A 13,641-nucleotide genomic window follows, 5' to 3' on the forward strand; every position below is an offset into this window, starting at 1 on the left:
TTCAATCCACCAAGGCATCTTACAAGTAGATAGTATTCAAGTCAATTCAATAGGACAAAAACAAACAGAAAAACAGTAATAGAAACAAAAACAATGGAAAAAGTCCAGTAAAAATTATTATCAGCACAAATGGCCACTAGAGCAGACATGACTTGTTGCCAAAATATGCAAGTTACACTAAGTAAAATACAGGCTCTCCACGTATTGTATTAATGGAGACCAGGTTAAGTTGAACTTTTGTCGGGACCCAGGTACAGTGTACCTAACCTTCTGCAGAGGCAGAGATGACATCACCTCCTTAACCCACTGCATAAAGGAGGGCGGCTTTGCAGACTTCCAGTGAATGAGGACAAGGCGGCGGAAAATGCTCTCGCATTCGCCTGATGCATTGTAGCATTCTGGTCTAGGGGAAGTACCCCAAAAATGGCAGTGAACGGGTTGGGGCTACCAGTTGTATTACACATATGTGAGAGTGCCTCAAAAATGGGGTCACAGAAGCCACTCAAAGATTGTCATGACCAAAACATGTATCTCACAGTCACTGGACTCTGGTGGCATCTCAAACACTTGGGGTCCACATTTGGATATTTATTTTTGCCAGTCTGGCCCTGAGCGCTCTTGAGCAGGTTTTCATTAAGGATCTCTCTGTACTTTGCTCTGTTCATCTTTCCCTTAATCCTGACTATTCTCCCTGCCGCTGAAAAACATCCCTACAGCATGTTGCTGCCACCACCGTGCTTCACCGTAGGGATGGTACCAGGTTTCCACCAGAAGTTAAGCTTATTCAGGCCGAAAAGTTCAATCTAGGATTTATAAGACCAGATAATCTTGTTTATTATTGTCAATTAGGTACCTGTTGGCAAATTCCAAGCAGGCTGTTGTGCCTTTTACAGAGGAGTAGCTCCTATCTGGCCACTCTACCATAAAGACCTGATTGGTGGAGTGCTGCAGAGTAATCTCCACAGAGGAACTCTGGAGCTCTGTTAGTGACCATCAGGTTCTTGGTCACCTCCCTGACCAAGGTCCTTCTCCCCTGATTGCTCAGTTTGGTCCGGCGTCCAGCTCTAGGAAGAGTCTTGGTGTTTCCAAACTTCTTCCATTTAAGAATGATGGAGGCCACTGTGTTCGTGGGACCTTGAATGCTGCAGACATTTTTTGGTACCCTTCCTCAGATCTGTGCCTCGACACAATCCTGTCTCTGAGCTCTAAGGACAATTCCTTAAACCTTTGTATGTCAGAGCATAAACCATCAACTGTGGGACCTAATATAGACTAATGTGTGCCTTTCCAAATCATGTCCCATCAATTGAATTTACCACAGGTGGAATCAAATCAAATTGTAGAAACATCTCAAGGATGATCAATGGAAACAGGATGCACTTGAGCTCAATTTCTAGTCTCAGAGCAAAGGGTCTGAACACTTATGAAACTAATTTATTTCTGTTTTTTTATTTCTACAAACCGGTTTTTGCTTTGTCATAATGGGGTATTGTGTGTAGATTGAGGAAAATTTTTAATCAATTTTAGAATAAGGCTGTAACGTAACAATGTGGAAAAGTGAAGTGGTCTGAATACTTTTTGAATGCACTGAAAAAGTATATTGAAAGCAGATGCTTCCACTTAGGTATGATTCCTGAGTAAATTAAGCAATTAGCATCCCATCATGCTTAGGTCCATACATGCAAATGCTGGCCATTATTTTGGCTACTGTAGCTAGATGAGATCTCAGTGACTTTGAAAGTGGGGTCTCAAAGGAGTGTAGGGGGTTTAATTGAACACTTCTGGAGAGGTGCCTGAGACAGCATTTTCCACCACCATCAACAAAACACCCTTCCAATAGAGTTCCTGAAACTTGTAGAATCTATGCCAAAGCACATTGAAGCCGTTTTGGCGGCTGGGGTAGCCCAACGCCCTATTAAGAAACTTTGTTGGTGTTTCCTTTATTTTGGCCGTTACCTATATTTCCAGTCAAAAGTTTGGACACACCTACTTATTGAAGGGTTTTTCTATTATTATTACTATTTTCTACATTGTAGAATAATTGTGAAGACATCAAAACTTTGAAATAACACAAATGGAATCATGTACTAGCCAAAAAAGGGTTTCAAAAAAATGTAGTGTTTTAGATTGTTCAAAGTAGTCACACTTTGCCTTGATGACAGCTTTGTACACTCTTGGCATTCTCTCAACCAGCTTCATGAGGAATGATTTTCCAACAGACTTAAAAGAGTTCCCACATATGCTTTTCCGACACTCAGCGGTCCAACTCATCCCAAACCATCTCAATTTGGTTGAGGTTGGGTGATTGTAGAGGATGCAGCACTCCATCACTCTCCTTCTTGGTCAAATAGCCCTTAAACAGCCTGGAGATGTGTTTTGGGTCATTGTCCTGTTAAAAAACATATGATAGTCCCACTAAGTGCAAACCAGATGGGTTGGCATATCGCTGCAGAATGCTGTGGTAGCCATGCTAATTAAGTGTGCCTTGAATTCTAAATAAATCACAGACAGTGTCACCAGCAAAGCACCATCACACCACCTCCGCCATGCTTCACGGTGGGAACCACACATCCGTTCACCTGTGTCTCACAAAGACAGATTTCACAAAGGACAGAATTCCACCGGTCTAATGTCCATTGCTCTGGTTTCTTGGCCCAAGCAAGTCTTTTCTTATTGGTGTCCTTTTAGTAGTGGTTTCTTTGCAGCAATTCGAACATGAAGGCCTGATTCACAATGTTGAGATGCTTGATGGTTTTTGCGACTGCACTTGAAGAAACTTTCAAAGTTCTTTAAATTTTCCGGATTGACTGACCTTCATGTCTTAAAGTAATGATGGACTGTCGTTTCTCTTTGCTTATTTGAGCTGTTCTTGCCATGATATGGACTTGGTATTTTATCAAATAAGCCTATCTTCTGTATAACACCCCTACCTCACACCACAAATGATTTGCTCAATCGCATTAAGAAGGAAAGAAATTTCACAAATGAACTTTTAACAAGGCATACCTGTTCATTTAAATGCATTCCAGGTGACCACGTCATGAACTGGTTGAGAGAATGCCAAGAGTGTGCAAAGCTGTCATCACTGCAAAGGGTGGCTACTTTGAAGAATATCAAATATAAAATATATTTAGATTTGTTTAACACTTTTTTTGGTTACTACATGATTACATGTGTTATTTCATCATTTTCATGTCCACTTTTATTCTACAATGTAGAAAGTATTCAAAATAAAAACCCTTGAAGGAGTAGGTGTGTCCAAACTTTTGACTGGTACTGTATATACAGTGCATTCGGAAAGTATTCAGACCCCTTGACTTTTTCCACATTTAGTTACATAACAGCCTTATTCTTAAATCATTTATTTCATCAATTTAATACGTCTACACACAATACTCCATAAAAAAAGCATAAAAACAGTTTTTTTTTTTTTTTAGAAATTGTTACAAATTTATACAAATAAAATAAAAAACAGAAAAACCTTATTTACATAAGTGTTCACACCCTTGGCTATGAGACTCGAAATTGAGCTCAGGTGCTTTCTGCTTCTGTTGAGCATCCTTGAGATGTTTGTACAACTTGACTGGAGTCCACCTGTGGTAAATTCAATTTACAAGACATGATTTGGAAAGACACACACATGTCTATATAAGGACCCACAGTTGAGAGTGCATGTCAGAGCAAAAACCAAGCCATGAGGTCAAATGAATTGTCTGTAGAGCTTTGAGACAGGATTGTGTCGAGGCACAGATCTGGGCAAGGGTACCAAAACATTTTTGCAGCATTAAAAGTCCCCAAGAACACAGTGGCCTCCATCATTCTTAAATGCAAGTTTGGAACCAACAAGACTCCTTGAGCAGGCCGGTCGCCCATCCAAACTAAGCAATCGGGGGAGAAGGTCCTAACAGGGAAGCAGTGAAAACACTCGGGGGTCAGTAGAGATGCAGTGAGATGGAGCTATAAGCCCCATAGGGCCAGAGAGGCTGAACGATAGAGATCCATGGCTCAGTGTCTTGCTACACACAGCATTGTTTGGGGGATCAGGGTACTAGCACACTGCTATTGCTAGCGTAATATTAGCACAGGCTGGTATTAATAGTTTGTGGCTGGTGCCAAAGCTACAGTACAGGGAAGTCGCAATGTGATTACTTCGTATTACAGAGAAGGACAGGTGTGCAGCCTGGTGTAATAGAGAGTATATGGTGAGTGTGTGTGTTTGTATGTGCGTGTGTGTATGGGGCTGTGACATCAAGGACACACATGCTACACACAGTTTACAGTATATAAAGCACTGACCCTTATAAATATAGCTGTGAATGTGAAAGCGAGGAATGCTGGCAGGGCCAGATAGAGTATACGGCAGCCATACTCAACTGGATCTGGCCCCAGAACAAGGTCAGTACAGACTTTTAACTTACCGCTTTTGAGAGACGTAATAGTAAAATGCACAAGGTTCAATTTCTAAATTTGGTAGTGCATCGGCAGTTTTCCACATGATATGTCATTCACTGACAGACCTTAGAGAGCTATTTTTTAGAAATGGCCAGTTGATCAACTACTGGCCATATTAGCTAAATGGGTAAATTAGACGTACCAGCTTTTAAAATATTGTTTGTAGTTTTCAAGGCCAGATTACATGCCCCGAGGGGGCCCCCATTTTGATTTTGTTGAGTCACTCAGGTATCATAACACACACAAGACATGGAAAAATGTATAGAATTGCAGGAAATTTGCTTTAAAACATCAAAATGTTCTCTCCGCTCCATGGCAAAATGGTTAGAATTGCAGCGATTGAGCTTTAAAATGGCAGTATTTCCTCTCCGCCAACAAGTGGGTTGGGAACAGTTTCAACAGTTTGGGGTCACATGGGGTGCGAGTTGGGGGTTTGTTGCTACGCAGGTAAATTAAAAATAATAATCCGGACCTCTGCGATCTAGGAAATACAATGCATTGCGAAAGTATTCGGCCCCCTTGAACTTTGCGACCTTTTGCCACATTTCAGGCTTCAAACATAAAGATATAAAACTGTATTTTTTTGTGAAGAATCAACAACAAGTGGGACACAATCATGAAGTGGAACGACATTTATTGGATATTTCAAACTTTTTTAACAAATCAAAAACTGAAAAATTGGGCGTGCAAAATTATTCAGTCCCCTTAAGTTAATACTTTGTAGCGCCACCTTTTGCTGCGATTACAGCTGTAAGTCGCTTGGGGTATGTCTCTATCAGTTTTGCACATCGAGAGACTGACATTTTTTCCCATTCCTCCTTGCAAAACAGCTCGAGCTCAGTGAGGTTGGATGGAGAGCATTTGTGAACAGCAGTTTTCAGTTCTTTCCACAGATTCTCGATTGGATTCAGGTCTGGACTTTGACTTGGCCATTCTAACACCTGGATATGTTTATTTTTGAACCATTCCATTGTAGATTTTGCTTCATGTTTTGGATCATTGTCTTGTTGGAAGACAAATCTCCGTCCCAGTCTCAGGTCTTTTGCAGACTCCATCAGGTTTTCTTCCAGAATGGTCCTGTATTTGGCTCCATCCATCTTCCCATCAATTTTAACCATCTTCCCTGTCCCTGCTGAAGAAAAACAGGCCCAAACCATGATGCTGCCACCACCATGTTTGACAGTGGGGATGGTGTGTTCAGGGTGATGAGCTGTGTTGCTTTTACGCCAAACATAACGTCTTGCATTGTTGCCAAAAAGTTCAATTTTGGTTGAGCTGAAAGTTTAGAGGGACGGCCAGGTCTTGGTAGATTTGCAGTGGTCTGATACTCCTTCCATTTCAATATTATCGCTTGCACAGTGCTCCTTGGGATGTTTAAAGCTTGGGAAATCTTTTTGTATCCAAATCCGGCTTTAAACTTCTTCACAACAGTATCTCGGACCTGCCTGGTGTGTTCCTTGTTCTTCATGATGCTCTCTGCGCTTTTAACGGACCTCTGAGACTATCACAGTGCAGGTGCATTTATACGGAGACTTGATTACACACAGGTGGATTGTATTTATCATCATTAGTCATTTAGGTCAACATTGGATCATTCAGAGATCCTCACTGAACTTCTGGAGAGAGTTTGCTGCACTGAAAGTAAAGGGGCTGAATAATTTTGCACGCCCAATTTTTCAGTTTTTGATTTGTTAAAAAAGTTTGAAATATCCAATAAATGTCGTTCCACTTCATGATTGTGTCCCACTTGTTGTTGATTCTTCACAAAAAAAATACAGTTTTATATCTTTATGTTTGAAGCCTGAAATGTGGCAAAAGGTCGCAATGTTCAAGGGGGCCGAATACTTTCGCAATGCACTGTATGTGTGACTGGACCTTCTCAAATTGTAGTTGAATACCTCTGGTATACGGGGTTGAGGAGGGCATTTTACTGAACTATCCAGACGGGGCAATCTGCAGTTGGGGTCAAATCTAGATCCCCTCAAAGAAAAGACACATTCAGTACTAAGATGCACTACAAATTCAAACAAGAAATATGCTATGACATTCTTAAGGGGATGACTTTATATGTAAATATAGTTAAATCTTTACATTAACAGTGCATTTGGAAAGTACTCATACCCCTTGACTTTTTCCACATTTTGTTACTTTACAGCCTTATTCTAAAGTTGATTGAATAAATATTTTTCTACATTAATCTCCACACAATACCGCATAAAGGAAAAAAATTAAAAACAAATACCTTATTGACATAAGTATTCAGACCCTTTGCTATGAGACTCGAAATCGAGCTCAGGTGCATCCTGTTTCCATTGATAATTCTTGAGATGTTTCTTCAACTTGATTGGAATCCACCTGTGGTAAATTAAATTGAATGGACATGATTAGGAAAGACACATACCTGTCTATATAAGCTCCCACAGTTGACAGTGCATGTCAGAGCAAAAACCAAGCCATGAGGTCGAAGGAATTGTCCTTAGAGCTCCGAGACAGGATTGTGTCTAGGAACAGATCTGGGGCATTGAAGGTCCCCAAGAACATAGTGGCCTACATCATTCTTAAATAGCTGGGTGACTCTTCCTAGAGCTGGCCGCCCGGCCAAATTGAGCAATCGGGGGAGGGCCTTGGTCAGGGAGATGACCAAGAACCCGATGGTCACTCTGACAGAGCTGCAGAGTTTCTCTATGGAGATTGGAGAACCTTCCAGAAGGACAACCATCTCTGCAGCACTTCACCAATCAGGCCTTTATGGTAGAGTGGCCAAAATCGAACGCACAGCCTTGCTGACAAACATTGGTAGTAGATGGGCTCAGTGACTTTGAACGTGGCACCATCATTGGGCTCTCAAGTGGCACAGCGGTTTAAGGTACTGCATCTCAGTGCTAGAGGCGTCATTACAGATTCTTGTTCGATTCCAGGCTGTGTCACAACCAGCCGTGATTGGGAGTCCCATAGGGTGGCGCACAATTTGCCCAGCGTCGTCCTGGTTAGGCTTGGCCGGGGTAGGCCGTCATTGTCAATAAGATTTTGTTCATAACAGACTTGCCTAGTTAAATAAAGGTAAAATATCAAATAAATATTAAGCCACCTTTCCAGCAAGACAGTTTGTCAAATTCCTCCCCTGCTAAAGCTACCCCGGTCAACTGTAAGTGCTGTTATTGTGAAGGGGAAACGTCTAGGAGCAACAACGGCTCAGCCGCGAAGTGGTTGTCCACACAATCTCACAGAACGGGACCGCTGAAGAGTATAGCGCGTAAAAATCATCTGTCCTCACTACCGAGTGCCAAACTGACTCTGGAAGCAACAATAACTGTTCGTTGGGAGCTTCATGAAATGGGCTTCCATGGCCAAGCACACAACTTGGACTCTGGAGCAGTGGAAAAGCATGTTCTTTTTTTTTTTTTAATCCTTTTTCTCCCCAATTTCGTGGTATCCAATTGTTTTAGTAGCTACTATCTTGTCTCATCGCTACAGCTCCCGAACGGGCTCGGGAGAGACATGAAAGTCGTGAGTCCTCCGATACTGTACACAATCCAACCAAGCCGCACTGCTTCTGAACACAGCGCACATCCAACCCGGAAGCCAGCCGCACCAATGTGTCAGAGGAAACACTGTGCATCTTGGTTAGTGCACACTGCGCCCGGCCCGCAACAGGAGTCGCTGGTGCGCGAATTTGACTGGCCTGCACAGAGCCCTGACCTCACCCCATCGAACACCTTTGGGATGAATTGGAACCCCTACTGCGAGTCAGGCCTAAACGGCCAACATCAGTATCTGACCTCACAAATGTTCTTGTGGCTGAATGGAAGCAAGTCCCCGCAGCAATGTTCCAACATCTAGTGGAAAGCCTTCCCAGAAGAGTGGAGGCTTTTGTAGCAGCAAAGGGGGACCAACTCAATATTAATGCCCATGGTTTTGGAATGAGATGTTCGACAAGAAGGTGTCCACATACTTTTCTGGAGGGGCAGGAGGGGGACAGGTAGCTAGCTGACTAGTGGTGGTTATTCTGCAGCCTGATGGTCTGGGGTAGACGCTATTGGCCAGTCTGTTCGTTTTAGCCATGATACTGCTATACTGCGTCTGAGTGATGGAAGTAGGGAGAACAGGCAGTGGCTTGGGTGGCTGGGGTCCCTGATGATCTTCTTGGCCTTCCTGCGACACCTGATGTTGTAGGTGTCCTGTAAGACAGGCAGTGTGCACCCAATATACCACCCCCTGTAGAGCCTTGAGGTTCACGGCAGTGGAGTTGCTGTACCAGGCTGTGATGCAGCCCAACAGTATGCTCTCGATGGTGCTCCTGTAGAACACTGTGTGCTCTCGAGGACAGGCCGAGGTTGAAGAGTCCCTGTCATATCTTCCTGTTGTATCTCCAATGTTTGTCTGTCTGGCTAGCTATATCTATTCCTCTCTGTCAGTCTCTACTCGTCTGTCATGTGACATGCATCCTCACCCCACTCCCAGTGGAATGGCCTAAGCCAGTATCAGCCGTCTGATTGGTGACCCACGGAGCAGACCGTTCCATCCCAACGCTCCTCTCTCTCCATGGGTGACACACGGTGGGCTTTGATTGACACACATAGAAGTCCATGTTCCATGCCACTTCTCATTCCCCACACCACACTGGCAGCGCTGTGACAGACACAAAGCAGAGGGCCCAGTGTTACAAGTCCAAGGGGAGAGGGACTTTCAGACAACAGACAGGTGGGGGGGAACAGCTATTTCTCTTGCCTTGTGTCTGTCTGCCTTTACTTCCACTTTACTGTGATACTGTAACCTTTGAGAATCAATATTCTCTACCCATTTATATACTTGTTTTTTTTGTTAAATGGTGGGAACAAGTTGTTTGTACATTTCTTTTGTGTTGCTTTATGTTCATTATTGGACAAAGATTGTCTATTCCCTTAGGAAAGAGACCAACGGGGCCAGTGGAGGAGTTGATATTCTGCTCACAGCAGCGGACAATACCACACACACCCCTGGTCCCACCCCTGCATCAAAAGCACCAGCCAGTCAGTCAGTCACATAGACTCGGCATCAGTCAAAGAACATCCATCATTACTATTTCAGTTATTTACTTCATCACCCAGAGATGAAAGGCTGGATTCTCACAACCTGGGCTGTCAATTAATTACCACTGATGGCTAAAAGAAGGTAGTTGATGAAGAGAGCTGCAATTGGATGAAATTACTGATCATCCCTCCCAGATCAGATCATCCCTCCCACACACCATACATGCCTTTTTATCACTCATGCTGTGTAGTTATATTGAAGCAGGGTAGAAAATATGCACATGTCAATTAAACATGTACAACATATAAGTAAGTTATGAAGCTGGTGAAAGGAGCTATTCCATACAAATGTAATTCATAATTCATGAACACGTGGCTTCAGCAAAACTATATAACATCGAATATTCAGAAGTCATACTTTTGGGAAAACTTGCTGACGGTGCAGTGGCTGTGATTCTATTTGCCTGCCCTTTCATATCATTTGTCGAGATGTCGCAGAGGAACAGCCTTGGGATCCAATCTAAATGTCACCTCTCCCTCTAATACCATAAGCCCCAAGGCTGGTCTGCTTGATGTCATATTTCAATCAGTCTGGACTGCTGATTGCTCCTTGAAGGAGGCCTGCCAGAGATACTCTCTCACACATACACACACACACACACGAATACACACACACACAAGGAAAGTCGAAATCAATCAAGTAAGATTTTTTATGTTGCTTGCTGATCTCATTCTAGGTAATTCTAATTGAAGAATTGGTCTTGAAGTCTCTTCACAAAATCAGCACTGTCAATAAAAATATGGGTGAAGTCTGAGATTTCTCTTCCTCAGACTGATGCATATAGTTTCCAAATGACCCAGGACAATTATTTAGAGTAATGGAATTATACAATGAAAGGGGGCTCATTTGAAGAACTTAAATTTCAACTTGACTTACCGTAGAGGCATTCCTTCAAATATTTACAATTGAGAAGCTTGATTTTTTCCCAGTCTAAAACGGTCTGCCCCACAACCACCTACATGTGGCATGTTGCCTAGGGGTTAGACCGTTGGACCAGTAACTGAAAGGTTATTAGTTTGAATCCCAGAGCTGACAGGGTTAAAAATTGTCAGTTGAGTAAGGTACTTAACTCTAATTGCTCCAGGGTCGCAATTGATAATGGCGGACCCTGGCCGTGACCCCACTCTCTGAGGGTGTCTCAGGGGGAGTTGGGATATGCAAAAAAACATATTTTTTTCCCTCCAAAAACAGGACAAATATTAGCACCCACCAAATTATCTATTTTGACCACTTTAGAAACACTCTTTTATGTGTTTTAGGAGAGGTCAATTACCTTCCTACAGTTGAAGTCGGAAGTTTACATACACTTAGGTTGGAGTCATTAAAATGTGTTTTTCAAACACTCCACAAATGTATTATTAACAAACTATAGTTTTGGCAATGACAAGTAATTTTTCCCCCCAAAATGTACATACAGATTATTTCACATATAATTCATTGTATCACAATACACTAAGTGACTGTGCCTTTAAACAGCTTGGAAAATTCCAGAAAATTATGTCATGGCTTTAGAAGCTGTATATGAAAAAATGTATGTATACTGTATATGAAAAAATGGTAGCTACTCATACAGAGAATTCCAATAGTAAGAGATTTGGGCTGCAATCTGAGGTGCAGTTTACTCTAATGAACTTATCCTCTGCAGCAGAGGTAACTCTGGGCCTTCCTTTCCTGTGGCGATCCTCATGAGAGCCAGTTTCATCAAAGAGCTTGATGGTATTTGCGACTGCACTTGAAGAAACTTTAAAAGTTCTTGAAATATTCCGGATTGACTGACCTTTATGTCTTAAAGTAATGATGGACTGTCATTTCTCTTTGCTTATTTGAGCTGTTCTTGCCATAATATGGACTTGGTCTTTTACCAAATAGCCCTATCTTCTGTATACCACCACCTCCTTGTCACAACACAACTGATTGGCTCCGACTCATTTAGAAGGAAAGAATTTAAACAAATTCACTTTTAACAAGGCACACTTGTTAATTGAAATGCATTCCAGGTGACTACCTCATGAAGCAGGTTGAGAGAATGCCCAGAGTGTGCAAAGCTGTCATCAAGGCAAAGGGTGGCTGGCTACTTTGAAGAATCTCAAATATAAAATATATTTTGATTTGAAACTCTTTTGGTTATGACATGATTCCATATGTGTTATTTTGTAGTGTTGATATCTTCACTATTATACTACAATGTAGGACAATTGAAAAAATATAGAAAAACCCTTGAATGAGTAGGTGTGTCCAAACTTTTGACTGGTGCTGTAACTCCTAAACTTACCCCTAACCCCTGGTCTAGCTAACATTAGACAGCTAGCTAATATTAGCCACCTAGTCACCTAGCTAGAATCCGTATCATGTCATATATTTAGCAAATTTGTTACATATAGTACATTTAGCAAATTCATATAATAATATAATATGAATTGTAATTCATAACATATTGTACAAAATGGGTTATGGAGATCCACAAATGAATACGTACCATACGAAACATAACATACAGTATCATAGCAAATGTAGTGCCTCGGATTTACGTACAGAATAATCCTCTGATGCCAGGTTGGCCAATAACCTCTTCTCCTTTCTCTCTCTCTCTTGCTCTCTCTCTCTCTCTTTATTTCTCTCTTTGTCCATCTCTCTCTCTCTTTGACCATCTCTCTCTCTTTGAACATCTCTTTCTTTCTCTTCGACCATCTCTCTCTCTATTCCTCCCCTATACTTTCACTCTCTTTCCACCCCTCTAGTTTGTATACGACTTACATAATCAAAACTGATACGATCAATATAAGTAATGTTCAGCAATGTGTTTGCTGTGCACAGCAAGGTGTCCAACTCCTGTCCCTAGGAGGTGCATACAGGGTTCTTTCCCTTGACACTATAGGTAAATGAATGAAAGCCAAGGATTGACTGAAGTCATGGAGGTGTCTACTCACCTGGTTTTGCTCTGAATCAGCAGTTCAGCAGTAAGAGGAGGCAAAAACCAGCAGACACGTGACATGGTCCTTGTGACTTTGAATAGACTGATTCCCCCACTTATTCAGGGTGGCGCAACGTTACACAGATAGAAATGTATTGTGTAGAACAGAAATGACATTCCACCTTGTAGATTAGGGAAGTGTGTCAGCTCTATACATTGCATTTCTATCTGCAACATTTGAAACTTTGTACTCCAGTGTTGTGAATTAAGCTAGCATATATGGTAACAAATTACATCATGGACTTCTTTGAGTCTACTTTTCCTAGGCTTGAGTCATGGGGCACAAATGAGAACAACTTCCTTAAACAAGTGTAACACTAGATTGAGGTTGAATTAGTCAAATACTTACAGTGGTAAAATGGCCCATTATGTCTCTGGCTTTCTGATCAAACGCCTTGGAAGTCCATCTTAGCAGGGCCAGAGCAGAGGGAAAGGATGAACGCCTATGGTCTTCAATAGGGATTTCAATTAATGCACGTACGCTCTAAAACAAGTCAACTTTAGTGTAAAAAAAGTGATAGGAAATGCACCACATCCTTTTTTTTCAGTATGACTTTATTTGACGATAAACTGCTTATAAACTGCCTGTAAATATCATTTGTTAACCACATAAGTACATGTATATGGATTGTTGTTCGTGATTTGTATAGGATTGCAATAAATGGTTTATTTACTGTATTTACTTTTGTTCATAGATTATGTATTCCAACGTTTACTAATGGTTATTATTAACTATTGATTATGGTTAATAAGCAGTTTATAAGCAGACCTTCAAATAAAGTGTCACCAACTCTTTTTCCTCATAAAGAAGGGAGAAAGTCTCAGTGTTAAAAGTGTGATTTTTCAGACATGGTATCACAGTTAATAAAAGCTAAGGTGTTGGTGGTGTTTGTGAAGCATCTTGACAAGGCGTTTCTGTAGAAAGAATCCCCATATGTTACAGGATGCATATTTCCCCATCACACTGCTGAGGTGAAAGCCAGGTCTATCCGAACAGGTCTATCCACACAGGTCTATCCACACAGGTCTATCCACACAGGTCTATCCACACAGGTCTATCCACACAGGTCTATCCACACAGGTCTATCCACACAGGTCTATCCACACAGGTCTATCCACACGTTTGGAGAAAAGTGACAGGGAACAGA

Source organism: Oncorhynchus clarkii, chromosome 5, assembly GCF_045791955.1.
Source record: "Oncorhynchus clarkii lewisi isolate Uvic-CL-2024 chromosome 5, UVic_Ocla_1.0, whole genome shotgun sequence".
Classification (NCBI taxonomy): domain Eukaryota; kingdom Metazoa; phylum Chordata; class Actinopteri; order Salmoniformes; family Salmonidae; genus Oncorhynchus; species Oncorhynchus clarkii.